The sequence below is a fragment of the Salmo trutta genome, chromosome 21, assembly GCF_901001165.1.
Source record: "Salmo trutta chromosome 21, fSalTru1.1, whole genome shotgun sequence".
In the NCBI taxonomy this organism is placed as follows: Eukaryota; Metazoa; Chordata; class Actinopteri; order Salmoniformes; family Salmonidae; genus Salmo; species Salmo trutta.
The window spans coordinates 19,044,920-19,051,246 of record NC_042977.1 but is presented as its reverse complement, the minus strand read 5'-3'; positions in this window follow the sequence as shown (position 1 = coordinate 19,051,246).

Here is a 6,327-nt window from a genome sequence, read left to right as displayed (position 1 = left end):
CTGGAGACTGGCTAGGCCACTCCAGGACCTTAATGTGCTTCTTCTTGAGCCACTCCTTTGTGGCCTTGGTCGTGTGTTTTGGGTCATTGTCTTGCTGGAATACCCATCCACGACCCATTTTCAATGCCCTGGCTGAGGGAAGGAGGTTCTCACCCAAGATTTGACGGTACATGGCCCCGTCCATCGTCCCTTTGATGCGGTGAAGTTGTCCTGTCCCCTTAGCAGAAAAACATCCCCAAAGCATAATGTTTCCACCTCCATGTTTGACGGTGGAGATGGTGTTCTTGGGGTCATAGGCAGCATTCCTCCTCCTCCAAACACGGCGAGTTGAGTTGATGCCAAAGAGCTCCATTTTGGTCTCATCTGACCACAACACTTTCACCAGTTGTCCTCTGAAGCATTCAGATGTTCATTGGCAAACTTCAGACGGGCATGTATATGTATTCTTGAGCAGGGGGACCTTGCGGGCGCTGCAGGTTTTCAGTCCTTCACGGCGTAGTGTGTTACCAATTGTTTTCTTGGTGACTATGGTCCCAGCTGCCTTGAGATCATTGACAAGATCCTCCCGTGTAGTTCTGGGCTGAATCTTCACCGTTCTCATGCTCATTGCAACTCCACGAGGTGAGATCTTGCATGGAGCCCCAGGCCGAGGGATATTGACAGTTCTTTTGTGTTTCTTCCATTTGCGAATAATCGCACCAACTGTTGTCACCTTCTCACCAAGCTGCTTGGTGATGGTCTTGTAGCCTATTCCAGCCTTGTGTAGGTCTACAATCTTGTCCCTGACATCCTTGGAGAGCTCGTTGGTCTTGGCCATGGTGGAGAGTTTGGAATCTGATTGATTAATTGCTTCTGTGGACAGGTGTCTTTTATACACGTAACAAGATGAGATTAGGAGCACTCCCTTTAAGAGTGTGCTCCTAATCTCAGCTCGTTACCTGTATAAAAGACACCTGGGAGCCAGAAATCTTTCTGATTGAGAGGGGGTCAAATACTTATTTCCCTCATTAAAATGCAAATCAATTTATAACATTTTTTACATGCGTTTTTCTCAATATTTTTGTTGTTATTCTGTCTCTCACTCTTCAAATAAACCTACCATTAAAATTATAGACTGATCATTTCTTTGTCAGTGGGAAAATGTACAAAATCAGCAGGGGATCAAATACTTTCCCCCTCCACTGTAGCTAGACCCATCTAAGAATCATAAGGTAAAGGAACAGACAATGCATGTAGTGTATTGAACTTGGTATCACTGCGTAACACTTCCTCCTTGGTTAAACATTTATTCTGTTATTCAGTGACAACACAGGGTGGAAATCGGGGGAATCCAGGTTCTGGGAGTGAATTTCCGGCAGTGAAATTGAGCTTTACTTTTTAGTCTTTTAGCAGACGCTCTCATCCAGAGAGATTAACAGGAGAAATTAGGATTAAGAGCCTTGCTCAAGGGCACAGACTTTCACCTAGTCGGATTGGGATCAAACAAGCAACTTTTCGGTTACCGGCCCAATGCTCTTAACCGCTAGGCTACCTGCCGCCTGGGTTTAGATACATTACCTAACATCAAGGTGGTCAGTTGGAATGTGAAAGGCCTAAATCATATGTGAAGGTGATTAGAACCAATAAACTATTATAACCCATTGTATGGTGAATAAACTTTATAATAACAACCTATATTGTACTCACCATGACCCGGTGGTTCTCACTATGACCTGGTGGTTCTGTCGCTTGTGTAGGGAGACCCTGAGGTTCTTCACCTCCACGTTGGCCTGCAGAACAGCAGACACGGAGGAGTTCCCTCTCAGCTCATTCTTTACCTCCACACTGAAGTGGGACAGGGGGTCTCAGAGGGCGAGCACATCCGGGCCAGGATGTAGATACAGGGAAAGTTGGCCCCGTCAAAGGTGCTGTCGTGGGAGTCGCTGTGGAGAGTGCAGGTGCCTGAGAGATTGAGTGAGTGTGAGTGTGAGTGTGTGTGAGAGAGAGAGAAAGAGAGAGAGAGAGAGAGAGAATAGTCAAGTAAAATAGTCAGATACATTTTTGAGAAACCTATTCTGTGTTTTGGCTTTGAATGACAAGCAAGTTTGGTAGTTCTGTTTGAAATGAGAACTTTCCCTTTTCCTCTACAATCAATATTAATCTGGTTTCTGGGTAATTTAAATCAATAATTGCAAAACAATATCATGCAGAACATAGAACCCTCTTGAGTGGCACATCGGTCATAGAAAATAAGAGTTATTTACTCAATGGTTACTACCACCAGCATCATGGAGTTAATGTATTGAAAATGAAGGTACATACCTACATTCATTAGGCCCTAATCTATTTCACTGGTCACAGACAGCTTAAAAAAAGGTAGGGGTCTGGATCAGAAAACCAGTCAGTATCTGGTGTAACCACCATTTGCCTCATGCAGCGTGACACATCTCCTTCGCATAGAGTTGATAAGGCTGTTGATGACATGTCTGGTGAGTATGTAGGCCATGGAAAAACTTTGATATTTTCAGCTTCCAGGAATTGTGACAGATCTTTGCGACATGGGGCCATGCATTATCATGGTGAAACATGAGGTGATGGCTCCGGATGAATGGCACAACAATGGGCCTCAGGATCTCTTTGCAGTATCTGCTGGCATTCAAATTGCCATCGATTAATAGGGAATTGTGTTCGTTGTCCGTAGCTTGTGCCTGCCCATACCATAACCTCACCGCCACCATGGGGCACTCTGTTCACGACGTTGACATCAGCAGACCACTCACACACACGACTCCATACACGCCGTCTGCCATCTGCCCAGTACTGTTGAAACCAGGATTCACCCGTGAAGAGCACACTTCTCCAGCGTGCCAGTGGCCATCGAAGGTGAGCATTTGCTCACTGAAGTTGGTTGCGATGGCGAACTGCAGTCAAGTCAAGACCCTGGGTAGGACAACGAGAACGCAGATGAGCTTCCGAGACAGTTTCTGACAGTTTTTGGCAGCAGAAATTCTTTGGTTGTGCAAATCCACAGTTTCATCAGCTGTCCGGTGGATGGTCTCTGACAATCCTGCAGGTGAAGAAGCCCGATGTGGAGGTCCTGGCCTGTCATGGTTACACGTGGTTTGCAGTTTTGTGGCCGGTTGGACGAACCGCCAAATTATTGTCCCCAGTACAAGGTGCACCTGTGTAATGATCATGCTGTTTAATCAGCTTTTTCATATGCCACACCTGTCAGGTGGATGGATTATCTTGGCAAAGGACAAATGCTTACTAACAGAGATGTAAACCAATTTGTGCATAAAATTCGAGAGAAATAACCATTTTGTGCATATGGAAAATTTTGAGGATATTTTATTTAAATAACGTGGGACCAACAATTTACATCTTGCGTTTATATTTTTGTTCAGAATATGTAAATTCGACCCTTTAAACATTATATTTACAAATAAAATATTTTTAAATGTCAACAACATATATTTGTTTTTTTAAACATCTCAAGTATCGGCCCGTTTTTTTCAATTTTCGCAACAAATTACATACCCAAATCGAACTGCCTGTAGCTCAGGGAAGCAAGGGTATACATTTTAATGGTACCATTTGAAAGGAAACACTTTGAAGTTTGTGGAAATATGAAAGGAATGTAGGAGAATATAACACAATAGATCTGGTAAAAGATAATACAAAGAAAAAACCAACACTTTTTTGTATTTTTTTGTACCATCATATTTGAAATGCAAGGGAAAGGCCATAATATATTATTCCAGCCAAGGTGCAATTTAGATTTTGTCCACTCGATGGCAGCAGTGTATGTGCAACGTGTTAGACTGATCCAATGAACCATTGCATTTCCGTTCAAAAGTTTGTATCAAGACTTCCTAAATGTGCCTAATTTGTTTATTAATATATTTTCATATTCAAAATTGTGCACTCTTCTCAAACAATAGCATGGTATTATTTCACTGTAATACAGTTGAAGTCGGAAGTTTACACACACCTTAGCCAAATACATTTTAACTCAGTTTTTCACAATTCCTGACATTTAATCCTAGTTAAACTTCCCCTGTCTTAGGTCAGTTGGGATCACCACTTTATTTTAAGAATGTGAAATGTCAGAATAATAGTAGAGAGAATGATTTTTTTCAGCTTTTATTTCTTTCATCACATATCCAGTGGGTCAGAAGTTTACATACACTCAATTAGTATTTGCTAGCATTGCCTTTAAATTGTTTAACTTGGGTCAAACATTTCAGGTAGCCTTCCACAAGCTTCCCACAATAAGTTGGGTGAATTTTGTCCATATCTCCTGACAGAGCTGGTGTAACTGAATCAGGTTTGTAGGCCTCCTTGCTCGCACACGCTTTTTCGGTTTGGCTTTGTGATGGCCACTCCAATACCTTGACTTTGTTGTCCTTAAGCCATTTTGCCGCAATGTTGGAAGTATGTTTGGGGTCATTGTCCATTTGGAAGACCCATTTGCGACCAAGCTTTAACTTACTCACTGATGTCTTGAGATGTTGCTTCAATATCGGCGATGTCATTTACAAAATAGCCTCCAATACCCTACTCAACAAGCTGGATGTAGTCTATCAGAGTGCCATCCGTTTTGTCACCAAAGCCCCATATACTACCCACCACTGCGACCTGTACGCTCTCGTTGGCTGGCCTTCGCTTCATATTCGTCGCCAAACACATTGGCTCCAGGTCATCGACAAGACCCTGCTAGGTAAAGTCCCCCCTTATCTCCGCTCACTGCTCACCATAGCAGCACCCACCTGTAGCACGCACTCCAACAGGCATATCTCTCTGGTCACCCCTAAAGCCATCTCCTCCTTTGGTCGTCTCTCCTTCCAGTTCTCTGCTGCCAATGACTGGAACGAACTACAAAAATCTCTGAAACTGGAAACAATCATCTCCCTCAGAGCAGCTCACAGATCACTGCACCTGTACATAGCCCATCTATAATTTAGCCCAAACTACTACCTCTTCCCCTACTGTATTTATTTATTTTATTTATTTTGCTCCTTTGCACCATTTTATTTATATTTTAACTTTGAACTTTCTTCAAATAACAAATCTACCATTCCAGTGTTTTACTTGCTATACTGTATTTACTCTGCCACCATGGCCTTTTTTGCCTTTACCTCCCTTATCTCACATCATTTGCTCACATTGTATATAGTCTTATTTTTCTACTGTATGTTTGATTGTATGTTGTTTTACTCCATGTGTAACTCTGTGTTTTGTATGTTGTCGAACTGCTTTGCTTTATCTTGGCCAGGTCGCAATTGTAAATGAGAACTTGTTCTCAACTTGCCTACCTGGTTAAATAAAGGTGAAATAAAAATAAATAAAATAAATAAATAAATAAATAAATAAAATATATCCAATTTTCCTACCTCATGATGCCATCTATTTTGGGATGTGCACCAGTCCCTCCTGCAGCAAAGCTTCCCCACAACATGATGCTGCCACCCCCGTGCTTCACAGTTGGGATGGTGTTCTTCGGCTTGCAAGCCTCCCCCTTTTTTCTCCAAACATAACAATGGTCATTATGGCAAAACAGTTCTATTTTTGTTTCATCAGACCAGAGGACATTTTTCAAAAATGTATGATCTTTGTCTCCATGTGCAGTTGCAAACCGTAGTCTGTCTTTTTTATGGCGGTTTTGGAGCAGTGGCTTCTTCCTTACTGAGCGGTCTTTCAGGTTATTTCAATATAGGACTCGTTTTACTGTGGATATAGACACTTTTGTACCTGTTTCCTCCAGCATCTTCACAAGGTCCTTTACTGTTGTTCTGGGATTGATTTGCACTTTTCGCACCAAACTACGTTCAGAACGCGTCTCCTTCCTGAACGGTATGACGGCTGCGGGGTCCCATGGTGTTTATATTTGCGTACTATTGTTTGTACAGATGAACATGGTACCTTCAGGCGTTGAAGGTACCATGACTTGTGGAGATGAACCAGACTTGTGGAGTTCTACAATTTTTTTCTGAGGTCTTGGCTAATTTCTTTTGATATTCCCATGAGGCACTGAGTTTGAAGGTAGGCCTTGAAATACATCCACAGGTACTCTTCACAAAAATTATGTTAATTAGCCTATCAGAAGCTTCTAAAGCCATGACATCATTTTCTGGAATTTACCAAGCTGTTAAAAGACACAGTCAACTTAGTGTATGTAAACTTCTGACCCACTGGAATTGTGATGCAGTGTATTATAAGTGAAGTAATCTGTCTGTAAACAATTGTTGGAAAAATTACTTGTGTCATGCTCAAAGTAGATGTCCTAACCGACTCGCCAAAACTATAGTTTGTTAACAAGAAATTTGTGGAGTGGTTGAAAAACGA